The sequence below is a fragment of the Heptranchias perlo genome, chromosome 18 (assembly GCF_035084215.1).
Source record: "Heptranchias perlo isolate sHepPer1 chromosome 18, sHepPer1.hap1, whole genome shotgun sequence".
Classification (NCBI taxonomy): Eukaryota; Metazoa; Chordata; class Chondrichthyes; order Hexanchiformes; family Hexanchidae; genus Heptranchias; species Heptranchias perlo.
The window spans coordinates 28,862,808-28,885,976 of NC_090342.1; the positions used below are offsets into that span (position 1 = coordinate 28,862,808).

Here is a 23,169-nt window from a genome sequence, read left to right on the forward strand (position 1 = left end):
ATAAAATTGCTGGACTATAACTTGGTGTTGTAAAATTGTTTACAACCATGAACATTAAAGCAGCGGTTCGGCTCCCGCCGCCCCAGGGCATCGATTTGTGAGCGCTGCATCTGACCTGGTGCAGATGTGTTCGTTCAATCTTACTTCTTATTCAGTCCTAATACTTTACGTTTACACTTGTTTTACTAGGTTTGTGACTAACAGTTAAATCAAACTCACTGTTCTAGTCTCAAAGCAAAATCAAGGAGCCTTAAAAATTCACGTTGTGCCAAAATTAAAATAACTTCACTTGGGTTAAAAACGCATTTCTGATGGTAGCAGATCGACACTGAGAATAGCAAACGGGGCAACGCTGAGTTAACATGCTGATACTAAACTCTGCAACCAAGTAAGAAACAGCTGGATGCCGTGATGGGGGATTGTTGGTCTTTCGTGCCTGGGAGCAGGGGGTGGGGGGTTTAAGATAGGTCTAATGGCCCTCCTCATCCACTTCCAATTTGTTGAAACTATCATCTTATATTTCCATATCATTTACTTTCCGTACGGGAGAGGATGCGGCCATGCTCCTAAAGGGTTCATCACAGATGCAGGGGAAACTATAGTCTAAATGATGTTGCTAGGGTGGGTGAGGGATACTGAAAAAGCAAAAATAAAAATATGTAATACTTATTTTAAATTCTAACACGTGGAATACCAAAGGAAATGGCAGAGCTTTACAACAAGTCAGTCTGGTTAATAATGTCCAGCCATCTGCAGCGGCTCCACACCCGGTCTGGAGTCTTCCCAGAGCGTTTCCCCTGAAACCTCATCGCTCCAGCGCCTTTTGGTGTATCTTTCTGATTTACACCCAGTCCTCCGATCCTCATTACGTAACGTGCATTTTTTTACACAGTCACACAAAGATTAGACAACATTATGGCAACCTGTGCCTCTTTGCACATCCCAAGTCATGGTATCTGCATTCATTGATAGTACTGCTGGCTTTTTGCGAAAAAATAAATAAATGACAGACGGCTCCAGAACAGGCGAGTTTCACAGGAGGAAAGAAAATAAAGGCGGGTGATGCTGCTTACCGTGTGCATGGATCGCTGTGTGCGGTGCTGCTGCGATCTCGCCCTGGTTTAACACAAGCCTGAAGCCAGCAAGTCTGAGACGGAGCGATCGCCGCTGCTGAGGCTGCTGCTACCGCCCGGTTTCTCCACCCGCAGCGCAGGCGCCGCTTTCTCAGTCTCTCACCCACACCAACCAGTCTCCGCCAAGCAGCATTCAAATAACTCTCACTATTCATAGAGGGGCCGAGCACGCCGGCAGCCGTCTATTCTGGGACTTGTAGTTTTTGCAAACCACATCTAGCGGAATTCTCTAATATACTAGTGATACTCGGTATGGTTGAGCAATCTAGTTTGAAGAATTAAAAGCATCACTTTTAAAATGCAAATCCTTTACACTTCTCATCGTCAGAGCTTTGCGATGGCATTAGAATGGTATGGAGACTTATTCTCTAGAATTGTAAACAATTTTACAACACCAAGTTATAGTCCAACAATTTTATTTGAAAATCACAAGCTTTCGCAGGCTTCCTCCTTCCTCAGGTGAATGAGGAAGGAGGAAGGAGGAAGCCTCCGAAAGCTTGTGATTTTCAAATAAAATTGTTGGACTATAACTTTGTGTTGTAAAATTGTTTACAATTGTCAACCCCAGTCCATCACCGGCATCTCCACATCATATTCTCTAGAAGACCGAGTCCAGCTATAGACTTCTTACTTACAAAACATATATCACGGGGGCATTTTTTGACTATGGTAAATTTTACCACACACTAGCACTGTAAGCAAAAGTTTACTATTAGGGGTATTACTGCATTTTTATGTGGGGTTTATACAGTGGTAACTAACAGCGGGCCATGAAGAAAAACCAGCAATCTAACCAATTATTACGGGGTGACTTGCACTAACTTGAGGAAAAGGCCATAATCAAGTGAATGCCACGCATTTCAACCAGCTTTTATTACCACTTCAAGTGGGGCCATAGATGATAAATTTAGAGTTGTACACACTCCTTCCAGTAATGCCCCACCCCATACCCAGTGATGGTGTAGTTCTGGGAGGGGGGAGTCTACTCCCATAGAAAAGTAATAATATGAAAATGGTGTATCCTGGTTAAGTTAAACACTTCTTTAACTTTACAATTGAAAGGTTTTTGATAGAAAATATTTGACATTTGGGGTTATTCATATTCAGCAGATCAACCAGAAAGTACCTTAACAAAAGCTACCACAACATCACTCTAACTTTCATAAAGCACTATCTCCTTTTAGCCCCCCCCCTCCCCAGTTCACAGAAGCACTTGCCCACCCAGTCCACACTCTCCCCTCCTACCTTCTAGTTTACAGAGACAATCTTGCCCTCTCTATTCCCACCAGTTTACAAATATCAGGGGCAATTAACACATAGCTTTACGGGGCCCATGCTTAGTGGACCCAGCCAAATATGGGGCAGCTTGTCCGACATCCAGTACTGGATAAGCAGAAATCTCCTCCAATTAAACATTGGGAAGACTGAAAGCCATTGTCTTCAGCCCCCGTCTCAAGCTCCGTTCCCTAGCCACAAATTGTGCTGACCATAGGGACAAATAAGTGTTTTTTCAAGACATTTGCAAAACGTCTTCCATGGTCACTACGGCCACCCTAATGTCGTCAGGGCAGAAGCACAATGAAGAGGAGAGGTACACTCAGATGAGGATATTGAGGAGATGGGTACTATCAAGTGAAAAATTGCACAGAACATGAATTAGCTGTCCATCATTATCTAAGGGATAGATAAAGAGAATAAGATGAACCAAGATGGTAATTGCTGTCTCCAGGTTTGGAAAATGTTTCAGTGACTCCTGGCTAGCCTGGTTCCTGGTTTCCTTACTCCTATTTGTGAAACGCCTTAAGATGTTTCTTATCTTAAAAGCACTATATGAATGCAAGTTGTTAGAGTTACTCCTCCCGTGGCTGTAAGAGTAACAAAGCCAATGATTTTTATGTTGTTGGATATTTCCAGACAACCGAAGGAGACTATAGTGGACCTCCTTAAGACACCATATTCCTCACATTCAGGAGCTGAGGGTTGGTAGGTTCATGTCTTTCTCTAAAAGTGCAATTATAGTTGGCCATACAACAAACATTATGCATCCTTGCAGACTTTTCTAGACAGATGGGTACTGGCAACTGTACCCATACGCAGATTCATATGCCATTAATTAATCTGGTGTTGTTTATCAACCAGAGGGCAACTATCAGTGCCAATGAAGGTCACTACAGCCCTCAACATTTGTGCAACAGGGCACCCAAATGGAACATCTCAGGATTCATCTGCTTGCCATGTACTGCTCTATTAAGGAGGTAACCGAAGCCATGGATTACTATGCAGCCTGCTACATACAGCTCAGCAGATCCTAACAGGCAGCAAGTATTTCCAAATTTCTGGTTCCTTAAACTACACAGAATCATAGATTGTATGTATGTAGCCATTTGTACACCCACTACAAATCCTATGGCATTGCTTGAAGAGGAAAAGTATTATTTCATCAACATCTAAACAGCATGCAACTGCCACAAGAAAATAATGTACCTCAGTGTAAATGTGATACAACTCTTTGAAGGAAAAGCAAGGAGAGACAACTGATTTCTTGGTAATATGAACTATGCAATGTAACCATGGCTGATGACACCTCTGTACAACCCCATACCCCAGCAGCGAATAGATTCAATGAAGCACATGAACAGACAGTGCCCTGACTAAGCAGAAACTTTGAAAGTAATTGTTTTTGCTTCCCATGCTTGGACCAGTCAAGGGTACCTTACAATATTTCTCAGGAAAGAACTCCAAAATTATAATAGTATGATGCACGGAGCAGGTGCAAGCCATGGGAGACTGGGAAAAGATTGTGCACAGCAGCAACCAGCAGCAGGCTAGCCACTTTAGGTAGGAGACTGGTGCATCAGCATGTCAGTGGCTAAATTTTCCAGTGAGCTGTGCAACTGGATATTATTATTTTCTTTTGCACATATTTACAATCACAGAACTTACATTTTCAGTCCCTATTTAGTTTTTGATGTGTACTGCATGTTTTCTTTGCTGTTCTTCTGAACAACAGATGCCTTATTTTCTGCACATTGAAAGAATGGCTAACTGCAAGACATTAAAAAATAATTAATTTTATTAAGTTTTGCAACGATACATGTTTAATGCATTTCCTCCCTCATTTGCCTGTTTTGTGTTGTGAAATTCTCAGTGATGGTAATGAATGTGCCTTACTACTAAGTGCTCCCCTAAATGAAGGAGTAGCACTGGTAGATGGCCTTGTAGCCAACTAGACAGTTTTAGGAGATACCAGTATGGGTGACAAACAATAATGGAACTATATTAGTGCTAAGAGTTTTTATTGTAGTGGGTGTGGGCTCATGTGGGAGATATAGTGCAAATCTGAGTGTTGGGAGTTCTCCACACAAACCAAACCACCTTCTAACTTCATGTACATAGAGGAAAGAGACTTCTTAATAGTGACCTGATGTTCTACTTTCAATTGAAAGCAGGTCCACTAAGGTCTGTATCCCAATACAACTCAGTAGGGGCACACAGAATGCTGGTCATTCACCGTGTACCAGCTGATTCCTCATCAACCACTACCACAGTGTACCCTTCCTTCACCAATACCCTTTGCTTCAGTCTGTGCTTTCTAATCCTCATCAATCTCCGGATCTGTCACTATCTGTGCAATTGTACTGGTACCTGTGCCAAGTTGTGGTGACAATTGTTGCTCATTTGTGTGCTGATTTTTGGGTGTAGCTGGCGATCCACTGGGTGGTCCTTGCTCTGTGAAGACAGCTGATGGAACATTATAAGTGCATCAACACACTTATTCATATAAGTACAGCATTATTACAGATCTTATTATGAGGCCCATTGGTTTACTATGATGGAACAATTCAGATTCTGTTTCTATTACATAGGAGTCTAAGAATTCTACCAGTATTTTGTGATTGCATCTGCAATTCAGCTCATTTACAATTGTGCCACTGATTTACAGTAATTGAATAAATTCAATTCCTTTGCATTACTATGTATTTAGGATTTCTACCGTGCTTTTAGAGATCTCATTCCAGGACTTTATTTTTCAATGGAAACTGTAAACCAATGGCTTTGCTTATAAGGCATTTATGCACAGTGTGTATGGGCACATTGATGCAACATATTGAATAATAGAATATCTGAATAATAGGTTACTTACCACTAGGGCTTTCCTAACCTCTAATCTTCGCAGTTCCCATATCTTTTAAACTCTTAAACAATTCTACTACTGCTTCTTCAGAGGATACTAACTCCTTCACGTCTGCATATCTATCACCTGTTGCATACTGTGCCCTTTTATTATGTATTGGTTTTTCCTTTACATTACAGCAAGTAAATTGGGCTGTGGAAATTTCTTCTCGCTCACTGGGGCATGTATAACATAATTTGCATAACCCTGCCATTTGTTTTGCTATAATCTTACTAACATTTCTCTGTGTCAGTGCAAAGTTATTTTGCACACATTTTTTACAACTACAACTTTTTCTTATGTGCAATTTTATCCTGCACTTATAATTTAGTTATATTAATTCCTTACCTTTGTGCTCTTCTTAGTTATGCACCTGCTTTTGGACATCTAGGGGGCTAAATTGGGCTGCAGAGCGCCCATTGTGTAGGCGTTACGCAGACTCCTAAGCTCTGAAAATGGCGTCCGAGATGCATGCGTGCGCACACTTCTGGCGGGACGTGCACAAGACGCCATCTTGGTAAAGGCATTTGCGCACACGTACCTAACGAATGCCAGTAACATGTGAAGTAGGGAGATGATGACGTTAATCAGTGTGCAATGCTGATTTGAAGCAGCCAGTGGTATTTTCGAACTCTCTGCTCCAGCCTACACACTGTGCTAACTTCGCACAGCTGAATAGGAGTTAAAGGGCATGAAGGACCCCCCACCAGCACTGTTTAAAGGGAGCATGCAGGAGTTACAGGTTAGTTACTGGATTAGTTATTCTGGCTGTTGGTACAATTGTGGGTGTTTGTGGAAGTTTCCTATACTTTGAGAAAGTTGCAATATTATATAGACAGTGATCTGGCAGGTTGTGCAGTACAATTAGTGGCATGTAAAATAGTGTGCTGAACAAAGTTGCTGCCAGACATGGGTAGCGATTCCTCTGGGAATTGAACGTGACTGGGAGCGTGCAGAGAGATCACGCAGAACAGGACAAGCTGCCAGAAGAGGAGGTGGGGGGGGAGGAGGAGGAGGCGGCATAGGGCACTCAGCAGGAGGCCATATCCAACGAGGGCCTTCAGGGACCAATTCTCTTACCTCAACTTCAGCGATGACCAGTGCATCTGACGGCTGCAGTTCATGAAAGAGGTCGTGACTGAGATTTGTCAACTGCTGCAGCCACAATTACAGCCTCAGAGCAGGGCAAGGACAGCATTGCCTGGTGGCTGTCAAGGTAACTGTGGCACTTAATTTTTATGGCTTTGGCTCCTATCAAGCTGCTGCCGTATAATAAGCAACATCTCGCAGTTTGCAGCACATTGGTGTATAAGGGAACTCACAGAGGTTCTGTACGCACTCAGAAACAGATTCATCACATACCCTCTTGACAGAGACAAGCAGCAGGAGCGAGCACAAGGGTTTGCTCGCATTGCAGGCTTCCCCATGGTGTGACCACATGCAGCGCATCATGCAGATCAATGCCCACTATCCTGGCAGCAGTCATGACTCCTTCATTCTGCGGCAGTCCAACATGCCACCTATATTTCAACCAGCATGGGAAGTCAAAGGCTGGCTACTGGGCGACAAGGGTTATCCTCTCATGAAGTGGCTCATGACTACAGTCCGGAACGCATGCACACGTGCACAGCAGACTCACGAGAGCCACGCTGCCACACGGAACATCATCGAGCACACCACTGGCATCCTCAAGCAATGTTTCCACTGCCTGGACTGCTCTGGAGGAGCCCTGCAGAATTCAGCTGAGCGGGTATCAAGATTTGTCGTTATATGCTGCACATCCTCGCCATTATGAGGGAACAGCGCTTGCCACCCCCTGTCCGGCGAGAACCTAAGCAAGGGGCAGAGGCGGAGGAGGAAGAGGTGGAGGAGGAGGAAGTGGAGGACAAGGAAGTGTAGCAGGAAGTGGAGGAAGAGGCAAGAAGGCAACAAGGTAGACAGGCCCTGTCTGCAGGGCTCTGTGTGATCAGCTGATAAATGAATGATACCAATAACCTCAACGAAATCTCCCCATTCACCATCAGTCCCACACTCCTTACCTTTCCGATCCCACATAATCATCAAATCGTCCTCCTTATGATTGCAAGTTGCTTCCTCCCTCAGCTCATCGCAGAAATAAAAACCAACACCAAATGCAAATTCAAATCCAAATTTACAAATTAACACGTATTAATTCAAACAAAATGAGACTATTCACCCATGTGCATTCCCTTAGTGCCTGTCGTTCGTGTGTCTTTACCTATCCTAGTGCTCCTACGAGGTGCATCCCCAGTGGCTGGAGCATGGGTGGCGGAAGGCTGCTGACCTTCATTTGCATCAGTAACAAAGGCTCAATTCAGAACGGAATGACATTTTAGTTGATGTAATTTCCATTACATCTCAGTTAATTATATTTTTAAGTCTGATGCGATTGTTATAATATCCCATCATATAAATTTCACACTGCACTGCCCAACTAACCTGGTATGAAACATGCAAACCTACCCTTATGTAGAACATCTACTTTTCATTCTAAACATGTAAATGTGGATGCAATTTAAATGTAAGGGTAGCCGTATATATTTTTTTAGTTAACATGTTATGGACCAATCTTTCATTCAATAGACATTCATCAAACAAAGAACTAAGTCAATTAGATTGAAAGATGTTGTCCTAAATGAAACTAAGTTCCCCCAATGTCTCAGCTGATTAACGTAGTATTTAACCCAGACAGAGCAGAAAGGTCGCAAGTGTAGCCTCCAGATTTTGCTGAGTTAGATGATCGCAGTCAGAATGGTGGAAAGGTTGCTACCATTGGCCTCAGCATTGTTGGGTTAGGGAGGAAAAATTGGCCAAGGTTCCTACTCTTGACTGCTATGTCCTAACACCTGTAGGATGTGCATGTGTGGATATTGAGTGATAACAGAATTGGGCTTGACTGATGTCTCGCACTATTGAGTAGCCTACTGATATTCAGGACGGGATTCTCCTCTTCAAGCTGGAGTTCCAAATCTGCCCCAACCTTGACCTATTTATGAGTTGGGAAATCCCTGTCTGGCACTGCAGTCATGCAGAGGCAAATCCAGCCCTCGTTAACTTGAGTTAGCAGAGGAAGTCGAATCAAGTGAAATTGTATCAAGCTAATTAGAATCTTCACAGAAAGATAAAGTAGACTAACTAGCTCCTGCAGCTAATAAATGATTGAAAAGATGAACTGCTATTAAAACTATCTATAAAAGAATAGCTTACCATATAGATTGTGACCTTTTGTTTTGCTTTCCTTTCAAGAAATTAGATAACACAATTTGTACTGTACATTGCAGTTACATATTTGTTTGCTCATCATTGATTGCCATTGAGTTACATGAGCCTGCAGCACAGAAACAGGCCATTTGGCCCAACCACTCTATGCCGGCATTTGTGCTCCACACGAGCTTCCTCCCTCCCTACTTCATCTGCCCCTATCAGCAAACCCTTCTATTCCTTTCTCCATCATGTGCTTATCTAGCTTTCCCTTAAATGCATCTATGCAAAATGCCTCAACTACTCCTTGTGGTAGCACATTCCACATTCTTACCACTCTTTGGGTAAAAAAGTTTCTCTTGCATTTCCTATTGGATTTATTAATGACTATCTTATATTGATGACCTCCAGTTTTGTACTCTCCCACAAGTGGAAACATTTTCTCTACGTCTACACTATCAAACCCTTTCACTATCTTAAAGACCTCTATCAGGTCACCCCTCAGCCTTCTCTTTTCTACAGAAAAGAGCCCCAGCCTGTTCAGCCTTTCCTGATAAGTATATCCTCTCAGTTCTGGTATCATCCTTGTGAATCTTTTTTCATTTTCTCCAATGCCTTTATATTCTTTTTATAATATGGAGACCAGAGCTGTGCACAGTACACCAAGTGTGGTCTAACTAAGGTGCTTTACAAGTTTAAAATAACTTCCCTACTTTTCAATTCTATCTCTCTAGAAATGAACCCCAGTGCTTGGTTTGACTTTTTATGGCCTTATTAACCTGCGTCGCTACTTTTAGTGATTTGTGAATCTGTACACAGAGATCCCTTTGCTCCTCTACCCCATTTGGACTCTTATTATCCAAGCCGTATGTGGCTTCCTTATTCTTCCTACCAAAATGCACCACCTCACACTTATCTATATTGAAATTCATTTGCCAATTACATGTCTATTCTGCAAGTTTATTAAAGCCTTCTTGCATTTTAATGCATTTTTCCTTTGCATTAACTACACCCCCTAATTTCGCGTCATCTGCAAATTTTGAAATTGTACTTCCTATTCCAAATCCTTAATGTAAATTGTGAACAACAATGGTCCTAGCACCGATCCCTGTGGAACACCACTTCCCACCCTACGTCAGTCTGAATAGCTATCCTTAGCACCTGCTTTCTGTTTAATAAGTTCACTTAATAGTACAAACCCAAAGCAATGTGATACTCTACCTCTTTCAAAGGCAACAGAAAAACCTTATGGGGCAGAAGATAATTCCTGGTAGATAAAGCAATTACCAGAAAGGTGTTCTGTTCACTATCTCCGATGCATTTTGGAAAGCTCACCTACATATCAAAGCTGGTGAAGACACTTTCGAAGGCATTGGGACTTGGATGATGACTGTGATCCAAAATCTGAAGCCTAAAATTTCAAAGTAAAAAAAGCAGAAAAGATCCAAAAACTTAATTGTCCTCTTAATCATTGCTTCCTCCACCCTCTGGACTAGTTCCACATCTGTGACCCTGAGCTTCCTGCTTTTTTTCAAAAAAGTACAATTGACAGCTCTGCTGTATTGCTGATTTGTGAAGGGCCTAATTTTTGGCTTGTTTTGTTATTTAACCATGATTATTGTTAATATAATACATTGCCGAATTAATATATGTTGCTGGTGCTTAGAAAATAGCAATAGATTGGCCCAGTTAGTACTTTTAAGTATACATCGACAGGTCTAACAAAGAGCGCACAGAAGCAGTAGAAAGTGTTTGGTGAATGACAACAAGCTCCAGGTTTTAGAGCTATGAAGAGAGGCAAGGAAGCTAAATCTATTCTCACTGGAAGAAAAAAAAATTAAGAATGGGTATGATCCAAATTTCTAATATGTGAAGAGAATTCATAGTGTGGATGTAGAGGTATTTTGTGCACAGCCAGGATAGGAAAACCAGGGAATATGATTAAAAACTGAAGAAATCATGAGCTCAATTTAACAGAATAACTTCTTCACACTTGTTGAGTTATGGAACACACTGCCCCCTAGTGCAGTCATTATTGACTCAGCTGAAGCATTAGAAGGGATATTGAATGGATGACTTCAGCATTCAGTAAAAGGATAATGGGTTTAGGCGAAAATAAAAATGAGAAATTATCATATTAGGTCCTGAAAGCCTTATTAGGCTGAAATGGCCTCTTCTTCTTCCTACAATCATTTTATTCAGGGTATGTTTCTCTAATTTTTCCTATCTTTTCCCCTTCCGGTGTCTCTAGCCAAGTGCTTCATGTGTGCAACCTGTTCCTGCCTATGGTGTCTTAAGCCATCTGATAAATGTGCACAAGAGCAGTTTGGTGATGACTCTTCTTTTTCTTCCCAGTGGAAAGGCCTTGCCATATGCTCAACACTTTCCCACAGCAAAGCATTGATAACCTTTAATTTAGCAGAGCAGGGAATTAAACTCCAGTGATTACCACCACTCCATCCTCTGCATTCTTAGATTTTTATCTTCTAACCAATGATGGAATGAGAAAAGACTGGGTTTAGTAAGGACAAAAATCTAGGAAGATGAATTGAAGAAGTTTTTATCTATAGGATTCATAAGTCAATTAGGTACTCTCACGGTAAAGTTTGATTGTTAACTGTGGTTAAAATGTCTTTAAAGAAGCTTGATTCTTAATTATTCCTGTTAAGTATTATACATAGGTGGAGTTGACTCTGGATTTAGTGTTGGTGTTTTTATTTGTATTGAAGTGAGGGCAACACCCATAAGGCTGGGCTGAAGAAAGGCATTCAGATGGTGGTAGTAAGCACAGTGATGATAAGGATTGCATGACTGTGGCTGTACTGGGGATAGGAGAGATGGTTTACTTGAAGCACTCTTCGATGAGCTGCTCTCTCAGAGCTCTGGCAGCTAAGGACACTGATGGTCAATGTTGTTCCTGTTCTTCCTCCTCTGTATGCTGTTCCTCCTCCGCCTGCACTTCTTGCTACCAGGTGGCGGTAGGGCTGGTCAAAGTTTTGCAGAATGCAGCAGACAACCATAAATCTAGATACACAGTCAGGGCTGCACTGCAAAGGTCCTCCCAAACAGTCCAGGAAGCGGAGGCGTTACTTGAGCACGCTGAGGGTCTGTTCAATTATATTTCTAGTGGCGACACGGCTCTTGTTGTACGCCAGCACTGCAGCTGTGCCCATGTTCCTGACAGGAATCATGAGCCACGTTCTGAAGGGGATACCCTTGTTACCCAGTGACCAGACTGTGACCTGATGGCCTGGTTGGAACAAAGACGGCACAGAGTACTGATGCAGGATGAATGAATCATGACTATTGTCAGGACACCGGGCACAGACCTGCATGATGCACTGTCTGTGGTTGTAAACAAGCTGCACATTCAGGGAGTTGAATCCCTTTCTATTAAGAAAGATGCCAGGCTGGTGATGGGGAGCTTGCATAGCAACATGTGTGCAGTCTACGGCACCTGGGACCACGGGGAAGCTTACAAGGTGGGAAAAACCTAGTGCACTCTCGTCCTACTTTGCTCAGTCCATTGGAAATGTGACGTTGGTGTTCCTCCTGGCGTAGAGAGCCTCGGTCAGGACCCTGATGCAGCTGTGCACAACAAACTGGGAGATGTTGCTGATATCACCTACTGGGCCTGGAACAGGTTTGCATGAAAGTTACAGGCCACAGTGACATTGAAAGCCACAGGCAGTGCTGTCCAAGCTCTGGTTCGAGGCTCGAGTTGTGATTACACAGGTGACATAGTTCAGTGATAGCCTCCTTGGTGACACATTGCGCCTCATTGAAGTTAAGGTAGAAGTGCTTCCAGAAGACCTGCAGTTAGAATGGCCCCCTGCACAGCGCCCTCCTCTCCCCCCCCCTCTTCTCCCAGTTGCTCCTGCTCGCTTCCATCTTCCTGGCTGCTCCCCTTTATCCTCCAGCCCCAAAGGCAGCCCTACCAGACCAGCCATGACTGCAGTGAAACTGTTTTGAAGGCAGACTAAAGTAGCCCAGCACCAGCAAAAAGTTCTTCACAGTAGTCACTACTCAGTTGTAGAAGGCACAAATAGGTAAAAAAAACCACAGAAGTTAATCAGCTGCCGAAAAGGAGAAACCAGCAACTGACCTGTATGGAGTGGATGAACCCTTTAAATAGTGCTGCTGAAGGGCCCTTGCTTCCTGAAAGTGCCATGAGATGTTGAGTGAGTTCATCACGTAGTGAGTCAGGCATTGGGGCAGACTAATTTCACAAAAGGGTCCTGTGCCAAGGCTTTTTAATACTTCTGACGCTGTGCCCTGGACGCCAAGGAGGAGCCCGATCCAATGTGGCAGACAGAGCACTTTCAGCTCGGAATGAGCACACTCAAGCCGTCAGCCATATTGGACCCTTTGGCGCCCGTTTTATACGCTATCAAATGTCTAGGCCAAAGATTCTACAAACATAAATTGTGCAAAACATGCAGCCCCAAATAATGTTGAGGCTCTTCAAAACATTTTGAAAATCATACCCTTTGTTGTTGACATTCGCTCAACAAACTGTTGGGTTAAAACTGTTGCATCAATTAACATATAAAACTTTCATATTGGGTACAGTGAGTTAGAACACTGTCCTTTCATTCCTAAAACATAGCTCTAAAGCTACCGAGAGTAATGGGATGAATGTTTCATCTCTCTGATAATTGTGATTTCCCCTTTATATTACAAACTGCTTCCATGGGAATTTGGTACCAAGGGCCTGAAATTGCACTGTTGGCACATGGGCGCCTTGTGCAGTGCAATTCACGCCACCGGCACACTGATAGGATCTCTCCAGCTTTTATCAGGTCCCTTCAGTATCATATTGCTGTTGCGGTTGCAGTGCATTTTGCATGACGCACTGGGACCGCAGAGGTTGGAGGTGCAGGATTTCCTGTGCACCTTAAAGCTGTATCTGCATTTCCTGTTCTAGGGGAGTAGCTTGTTTTGTTTCCGAATTGCAGCAAGTGTTCCAGACATGAACCAGGGGTCAAACAATTCCGGGGTAGAGCAAGGACTGTTCCCATTAGGAAGAAAACCCTGCAAGGCATGTTAAGGGAGGTTCTGACAAGGAGGCATTTTTAATTATGAGGTGCACCCTCTTCAGCAAAATGTAGTCAGTACAGCCTGAGAACATGTGGCTGGGCAGGTCAAAGCAGTGTCTCAAGTTAAGAGGACAGCCTCCCAGCTGAGGAAAAATTCAGCACCCTCAAGAAGTTTGCCAAACTAGGCAAGTCCTCTATCCATTCACCTCCTCCACACTCCTGTCCAGGGACCCCAAACATTCTTTCAATGTGAGACAACAATTTACATGTACTTCCTCCAACCTAGTACATTGTATCCACTGCTCACAGCATGGTCTCCTCTATACTGTGGTAACCAAATGCAGATTAGTTGAACAATTTGCCAAACATTTCCATTCTGTCTACAAACGCAATTCTGAGGCCATATCGCTTGCCACTTCAATTCCCTCCCCATCTTTGGTTGCCTACACTGTTTCAATAAAGCTCACTTCAAGCTTGAAGAACAGCACCTTTTCTTTTGTTAGGCACTTTGCAGCCCTCAGGCCTTAAAATTTACTTTAATAACTTCAGACCGTAACTTTCGCTACCACTTTCTCTACAGCAGGAAATGCTGGTGATGGTGGAATGTTATGTTGACACTTCGGATGGGGGAGTGTATTGTTGGTGCTTGGGGTCCGGACACTGTACTGGTGGGGCTTGGTTTCAATTTGATTTTTTCTTCCCCGGCTGCTGGATTCTCTTCCATTTTGCCGGCCCTTCCAATTTCCATTTCAGACTTGCTTTACCCTCCAACGCCACAGCTATTGACAGCTTCTCTGTGTCTTAATTGCCTTTATTGCCTTCTCGGCATGAAAACAAGTCAAACAGGACGTTATCACCTTGGTGAAGAGATAAGGACGTGCTAGACCCTTCTCAAAGCACTTATACTCAAAGCACAATCGCCAAACAGGAGGGTTCCCTCCCAGTCGGGGAACACTTCAGCAGTCATGGACATTCATCCACCGACCTTCGGGTAAGCGTACTCCAAGGCGGCCTTCGAGACACACGACAACGCAAAATCGTCGAGCAGAAATTGATAGCCAAGTTCCGCACCCATGAGGACGGCCTCAACCGGGATCTTGGGTTCATGTCACGCTACACGTTACCCCACCAGCGAACAAATGTTATCTGTTTTTAATATAATGGGTCATTTGCTGGCTCTCTCTGCCTTCCGGATGTTTCTGCCTCTCTCTGTGTTTTTTTTCTCTGTTTTTTTTCCCTGTTTGTTTTTTTGTTGAATGTGTATTCGGGGGTTCTGCAGGTGACACCTCTCTGTCTGAACACGGTGATTGCCTTGGCAACGGGCAGTTGCAGGGGCAGTCTGTAAACACCATGTATTGTTCAATATGTATAAATGCGTAGGCTTCAAGGAGCTCTTGAAACATTTGCCTGAGGAAGGAGAAAATCTCCGAAAGCTTGTGAATTTAAAATAAAATTGCTGGACTATAACTTGGTGTTGTAAAATTGTTTACACTTATACACCGGTGCCTTCTTTGGTTATCAGTGTGAAAGGAAGACATGCACCGTCCCAAGGCATGTGCATGTCATCGTGAGATGAGAAGGGAGGGTAAGGAGGTGGCAGCCCCACACAGCAGGGAGGATGATTGATGGGAAGCTCAGACAGAGCTCTTTTGTGTTTAAAAGATGTATATGAAAAGTGCTTTCCGATAACTGGTTAGAATTCTCGAGGCAGGACTGGCTGTCTAACTATCAAGGATTTGGGGGTTCACACCGAGGCTTTGGCGAATGACTGAATTGTACCAGGTTGTATTTATCTATCTGTTGTTGTATTTTTTACTTCTTAATAAAGCCATTATACTTTGGAACAAAACCACTTGGTGCCCTAATTGGGATTATTAAGTCAAAGGTGCTTTTACTTACAGGAGTGCAAAAGCAGGCAGCATGCAAAGAGATACAGAGGAAGTCTTTAATGGGTCTAACTACCATGAGTGAAAGGTAAAATAAAAAATACAAAATTTGCAAATGCTAGAAATCTGTAACAGAAACAGAAAATGCTGGAAACATTCAGCAGGTCAGTCAGCATCTGTGGAGAGAGAATAGACTAGTTAATGTTTCAGATGGAACGAGAAAAATTTACAGATGAATAGTAATTAAAAAGGAACAGAACAAAGGGAAGTGGAGAAAAAAAACATACACATACAAGAGAGGACGTAGGATGAGCTGTAAAATACAGGGAAGATTTAAATCTTACATCATTATACAAGGTCTGATATGTTTTGACAACCAATAAACCATTGCTGGGGCCTTTGTTTACAACCGGGCATCCGGCACAGGCTGAATGGATGGTTGCCTCTGGTGATTCCGCATTCTTGATCACTTTAAAACAGAAGGACCAAGATGACACCACACTGGCCCCTCTAGGTAGTCAGCATGTCGCTCCCAGACTGAGGGAAATTGGGAGTGTTAGTCATTGCCTGTGTCCCATTAGGGAACGCAAATGTGTCATTCGTATCACCCACATAGGGTATGCCAAAAGGTCCAATGTCATTGTCTTTACTGGTGGTTGCGCTCATCCGATACCATTTGATGGTAGTTGGTTCTTTTCCCTTGCCGATACAGGTACACGTTAGTCGAAGCCCTTCCCCTGCTGGCACGTATGGCAAATAGTCCAGTTTTGACCACAGCCTGTCCTCTTGGGTAGTATAATTCATGACAACTCAGTCCCAGCCGTCCTGAATATTTCCGGCTTCACAAAGGGTCAAGACATATCCCAATACAACCGTCAGCAATTGGTTCATAGTTCAACCTCGCTAATATGTAATATACCTACAAATGTAACATATGCTCTTGGTTAATATCTGACATAATTATTTATTTGATTATGCTGTTTGATTATACTGCAAGCGTCAAATATATATGCTTGCCTACAATGCTACCACTATATTACTAATTTCCAAGCAATAATTCCTTTGGTTGTAACAAATCCAGAAATCATTTCAGAAATAAACAAATGTGTGAGAGAGAGACAGCTCTATCATATCTCTCTCTCGCTCGAACACAACCTGCAGCCAGTCTGGAGTTAATCCACCCCCCATGCTGACGCTGTATCAAACAACTTCAGATGTGTATCTAAAAGCTGTCCTGCTCACACAGAGACAGCACCTCGTCACCGCTCATCACCACCTTGTTAAATGCCTAGACACCTAGCAAGTTGGGACAATTTACAATGCTTAGATTTCAAGATTTTAGATCTCCTCTTCTTCAGACTGTGCTATTGAAAGCTCATCAGACTCAGAACCTAAGAATGTTCTTCTGGAGTTGGTGGAAACGGTGGAGGCGGTGTCGCTTCCCTCACCTTGCGCACTGGCGGTGTCGCTTCCCTCACCTTGCGCGCTGGCGGTGTCGCTTCCCTCACCTTGCGCGCTGGCGGTGTCGCTTCCCTCACCTTGCGCGCTGGCGGTGTCGCTTCCCTCACCTTGCGCGCTGGCGGTGCCGTTTCCCTCACCTTGCGCGCTGGCGGTGCCGTTTCCCTCACCTTGCGCGCTGGCGATGTCATTTCCCTCACCTTGCGCGCTGGCGGTGTCCATAAACCATAAAAGGATTATGGGATCTATGGAATGTACCTTTCCGGTCTCCTGCCCCCGCCACTTCTTTATCTGGTTAATATATCCTTTTTATATCGTGATGTGGAGATGCCGGTGATGGACTGGGGTTGACAATTGTAAACAATTTTACAACACCAAGTTATAGTCCAACGATTTTATTCGAAATCTACAAGCTTTCGGAGGCTTCCTCCTTCCTCAGGTAAATGTCAGGAATTCCTCGAAGCCTACGCATTTATAAATCAGAGAACAATACATGGTGATTACAGACTGCCCCTGCAACTGCCCGTTGCCAAGGCAATCACCGTGTTCAGACAGAGAGGTGTCACCTACAGAACCCCCGAATATACATTCAACAAAAAAAAACAGGAAAAAAAAGAGAGGCAGAAACATCTGGAAGGCAGAGAAAGCCAGCAAATGACCCGTTATATTAAAAACAGATAGCTTTTGTTCGCTGGTGGGCTTACGTGTAGCGTGACATGAACCCAAGATCCCGGTTGAGGCCGTCCTCATGGGTGCGGAACTTGGCTATCAATTTCTGCTCGACAATTTTGCGTTGTCGTGTGTCTCGAAGGCTGCCTTGGAGTACGCTTACCCGAAGGTTGGTGGCTGAATGTCCCTGACTGCTGAAGTGTTCCCCGACTGGGAGGGAACCCTCCTGTTTGGCGATTGTTGCGCGGTGTCCGTTCATCCGTTGTTGCAGTGTCTGCATGGTCTCGCCAATGTACCATGCTCTGGGGCATCCTTTCCTGCAACGTATGAGGTAGACAACATTGGCCGAGTCACAGGAGTATGAACCATGCACCTGGTGGGTGGTGTCCTCTCGTGTGATGGTGGTATCTGTGTCGATGATCTGGCATGTCTTGCAGAGGTTACCGTGGCAGGGTTGTGTGGTGTCGTGGACGCTGTTCTCCTGAAAGCTGGGTAATTTGCTGCGAACGATAGTCTGTTTGAGGTTGGGTGGCTGTTTAAAGTCGAGTAGTGGAGGTGTGGGGATGGCCATAGCGAGGTGTTCGTCGTCATTGATGACATGTTGAAGGCTGCGGAGAACATGGCGTAGTTTCTCCGCTCCGGGGAAGTACTGGACGACGAAGGGTACTCTGTTGGTTGCGTCCCGTGTTAGTCTCCTGAGGAGGTCTATGCGATTTTTCGCTGTGGCCCGTCGGAACTGTCGATCGATGAGTCGAGCGTCATATCCCGTTCTTACTAGGGCGTCTTTCAGCGTCTGTAGGTGTCCATCGCCTTCCTCCTCGTCTGAGCAGACCCTGTGTATTCGCAGGGCCTCTCCATAGGGGATGGCCTCTTTGACGTGGTTAGGGTGGAAGCTGGAAAAGTGCAGCATCGTGAGGTTGTCCGTGGGCTTGCGGTAGAGTGAGGTGCTGAGGTGCGCGTCTTTGATGGAGATTCGTGTGTCCAAGAAAGAAACTGATTCTGAGGAGTAGTTCATGGTGAGCTTGATGGTGGGATGGAACTTGTTGATGTTATCGTGTAGTCTCTTTAGTGATTCTTCGCCGTGGGTCCATAGAAAGAAAATGTCGTCGATGTATCTGGTGTATAGCGCTGGTTGGAGGTCCTGTGCAGTGAAGAAGTCCTGCTCGAACTTGTGCATGAAAATGTTGGCGTATTGGGGTGCAAATTTGGTCCCCATGGCTGTTCCGTGTGTTTGGGTAAAGAACTGGTTATCGAAGGTGAAGACATTGTGATCCAGGATGAAGCGGATGAGTTGTAGGATGGCGTCTGGAGATTGGCTGTTGTTGGTGTTGAGTATTGTTGCTGTCGCAGCGATGCCGTCATCGTGGGGGATACTGGTGTAGAGTGCCGAGACGTCCATCGTGGTGAGAAGTGTTCCTGATTCAACTGGTCCGTGGGTACTGAGTTTTTGTAGGAAGTCTGTAGTGTCATGACAGAAGCTGGGGGTTCCCTGTACGATGGGTTTCAGGATGCCCTCGATGTATCCAGAGAGGTTCTCACACAGGGTTCCGTTGCCTGATACGATAGGACGTCCGGGTGTGTTGGCTTTGTGTATCTTTGGGAGGCAGTAGAAGTCTCCCACGCGGGGAGTACGTGGGATGAGAGTGCGTAGGATGCTTTGAAGGTCTGGATCGAAGGTCTTGATCAGTCTGAATTTTGTATACGTTGTTACTCAATTTGTCTATTATGGAGAAGGGTCCTTCAAGTTTCTTTGCCCACTTTCCTGTGATATTGTTCAGTTTCACCATCACCTTATTCCCCACTTCAAGACCCTTTATATAAGGGCCGAACTTGTAACGGCACTTATTATTGTGGCCAATTGATAGGGTGGAACTCAGGTACACCTGTTGTAAATGGGTGTATATAACTGCTCCATATATGTGTCCATGGTCACACTCTTGTGTTGAGGTCTGGAGAGCCCACCGCCTAGCCAAAGCTCTGCAACTGCATCTGACGTCCTGTCATGACCTCAAACGGAGTATGTCCTGTTTCTCGGGAGGGGGTACCCCAAATTGCCATCAATATAAGCAGCAATATCACATCCCAAGTCTTACCAGCCTTTCCCACTGCCTTGACAACTCAAGGGTACGATTCATACGCTCAACCATCCCAGCTGCCTGAGGGTTATAGGGAATGTGGAATTTCTGCTTGATTCCTTGGAGCCTTAATTTCTCATTCATGACCTGACCAGTGAAATGAGTCCCTTGATAGGACTCAATTATATTTGGTAATCCCCAGCGGGTGAAAACATGCTCAATAAGTACCTTTGCAGTTTGGGTGGCAGTGGCGCGCCTGACAGGGAAAGCCTCAACCCATTTAGAAAAACAGTTGATTTTAATTAAGACATACTGGTTACCCTTTTGAGTCCTCTGAACCAGACCAATGTAATCAATCTGCAAATTTCTCCATGGGCCATCGGATGCTGGCACGTGGCTAGGATGCATTTTAATTCTGGGCCCAGGGTCATACTGGGCACATGTGAGGCAGTCATTAATAACGGTATTCACAGTCTGATACATACAAGGCCACTACATATGCTGCGTTAGCCTTTGGACGAAGCTGTCACCCTTCTGGTGTCCAACGTACCACCTCATAACGAAGTGACTCATGGACTACCCATTTCCCCTTATAAAACAAGTTATTGTGTACTGTGAAATCGTTCCGTCTATTGAAAGCCTCTTTGGGCCTTGAGCCCTCACCTTTAAGAGCTGCCTGACCTGATTTAATCCAAGGGTCCTGATCCTGTACTCCTGCAACGTACACTGGGGGTGTTTCTGTCAAAATACCGGTATTTACCCCACCGGCAAACCCACCTAAATCAATAGCTCCCATGATTTTACTCCTTTTAGGAGGGGATCCCCATATGCAGGTACGGGACACTCCTGTGTCAGCCAAAAATCTTTCCTGGCGGCCTCTAACCAGAACTTTCACATTAGGTCTTCCGTAGGTGTCATTTTGCAGTTGTTCAAGTAATCCCTCTAATTTTCTTAAGGCCTGCCCCCGTCAGCAGGAGAGAAGATTTCCCTCCTGCTCTGGAGCTAGTGGAGCTGTCGGAACTGGTTTAACCCCTGCTGCACTGTCTTTAGTAAACAATTTTACAACACCAAGTTATAGTCCAACAATTTTATTTTAAAATCCACAAGCTTTCGGAGGCTTCCTCCTTCCTCAGGTGAATGTGGAATGTGCCGGTGGGGTAAATACCGGTATTTCCACATTCACCTGAGGAAGGAGGAAGCCTCCGAAAGCTTGTGGATTTCAAATAAAATTGCTGGACTATAACTTGGTGTTGTAAAATTGTTTACAAATGGCTAAACTCTAAATTCCCTTTCTATTTTTGTTGAAATTTTAAACAAAAACACAACCTGTTAGCAACAGCCCACCCCAAAAAGTAAAAATCTTGTGAGCACGTCTGATCAGCACATTAAAAGCTCACAACTGTGGGTAAACAACCCACCCCGGTACCGCCACTGGATTAGACGGGTCTCCCTTGACCCAAACAGTGATCCCAACTGTGCCCATTTATCAAGTACAACCTAATGCTTATACCTTGTATTAAAAACTCGAATACTTAAACAACAACCCAAATCAAATATGTATGCTTTGTACAAAACCAAACCTCACGCCCCCACATTGGGTGCCAATATGTAAGTAAAAGCCAGTATGTCAGTAAAAATGCCTTAATCCCAATTAAGGCACCAGGTGGTTTTGTTCCAAAGTATAATGGCTTTATTAAGAAGTAACAAGTTATTAAGAGGTTAACATACAAGAATACAACAACAGATAGATAAATACAACCTGATACAATTCGGTCACCCGCCAAAGCCTCGGTGTGAACCCCCAAATCCTTGACAGTTAGACAGCCCGTCCTGCCTCAAGAATTCTAACCAGTTATCGGAAAGCACCTTTCTTATATGTTTTAAACACAAAAGAACTCTGTATGAGTTTCCCATCAATCATCCTCCCTGCTGTGTGGGCCTGCCACTTCCTTGCCCTCCCTTCTCATCTCACGATGATATGCACATACCTTAGGACGGTGCAAAGCTCCCCATCCAGGAAGGATGTCTTCCTTTCACTGATAACCAAAGAAGGCACCGCTGTATCAGTGCTTTGAGAAGGGTCTAGCACACCCTTATCTCCACACCAAGGAGATAACATCCTGTTTGACTTACTTTCCTGCCAAGAAAACAAGTCTTGAGGACATTGCCAGGTGCCATTATGTAAAGGGCCCTTCTTTTCATCAAGGCTGCTGAGAGCCTGTCGCGACCGAAAGCAGACAATCCTTTGTTCACAGCAAAGCGCTAGACTACATACATTTGACTTGAAACCAAGTTTATAATAATGAAGGAAGCTGCTCTGTCAGGACACTGTACCGGTGGGGCTATCTGCACTCTTGGTTTCAATTTGATTTTTTTTTTCCCCGGCTGCTGGATTCTCTTCCACTTTGCCAGCCCTTCCAATTTCCATTTCAGACTTGCCTTACCCTCCACTGCCTCAGCTATTGACAGCTTCTCTGTGTCTTAATTGCCTTTAATTTATATTATGCATCTTCCTGTCATCTCATGTTAATATCAGTTCATCCATTTAATAATTCCTGTTCTCTTTTAAAATATTTTACAGCTCATCCTATGTCCTCTCTTGTATGTGTATGTTTTTTTCTCCACTTCCCTTTGCTCTGTTCCTTTTTAAATACTATTCATCTATTCAGCAGGAGCCCTCAATAAGGTCCCACACAGGAGTTTGTTGAACAAAGTTAGAGCACATGGAATTGGGGGTAATATACTGGCACGGATTGAGAATTGGTTAACAGACAGAAAATAGAGTAGGAATAAACGGGTCTTTTTCAGGTTGGCAGGCAGTGACTAGTGGGGTACTGCAGGGATTGGTGCTTGGGCCCCAGCTATTCATAATCTAAATCAACCATTTGGATGAGGGGACCAAATGTAATATTTCCAAGTTTGCTGAAGACACAAAACTGGGTGGGAATGTGAGTTGTGAGGAGGATGCAAAGAGGCTTCGTGGGGATATAGACAGGCTAAGTGAGTGGGTAAGAACATGGCAGATGGAATATATTGTGGAAAAATGTTAAGTTATCCACTTCTGAAGGAAAAACAGAAATGCAGAGTATTTTTAAATGGTGAGAGATTGGGAAATGTTGATGTTCAAAAGGGACCTGGGTGTCTGAAGTCACGGAAAGCTAACATGCAGGTGCAGCAAGCAATTAGGAAGGCAAATGGTATGTTGGCCTTTATTACAAGAGGATTTGAGTACAGGAGTAAAGATGTCTTACTGCAATTATATGGGCCTTGGTGAGACCACACCTGAATGGTGTACAATTTTGGTCTCCTTACCGAAGAAAGGATATACTTGCCATAGAGGGAGTGCAACGAAGGTTCACCAGACTGATTCCTGTGATGGCAGGATTGTCGTTTGAGGAGAGATTGAGTAGACTAGGCCTATATTCTCTAGAGTTTAGAAGAATGAGAGGTGACCTCATTGAAACATACACAATTCTTATAGGGCTCGACAGGGTGGATGCAGGGAGGATGTTT

General features: G+C 44.1%; 1 protein-coding gene across 3 annotated transcripts in view; it reads right to left on the minus strand.

The window, feature by feature from the left end:
* Window positions 1-4,858, minus strand: part of si:dkey-97m3.1 (fatty acyl-CoA reductase 1) — a 187,108-nt gene extending 182,250 nt beyond the window's left edge. The window contains exon 1 of one of the 3 annotated variants that reach the window (XM_067999592.1): window positions 4,779-4,858. The gene's annotated coding sequence lies outside the window, so the exon portion shown is untranslated. Of the gene's footprint in view, window positions 1-1,073; window positions 1,320-4,778 lie in introns of those variants that run through there. The other 2 variants (XM_067999589.1, XM_067999591.1) reach the window with 2 other exon arrangements.
* Window positions 4,859-23,169: the final 18,311 nt, after the last annotated feature.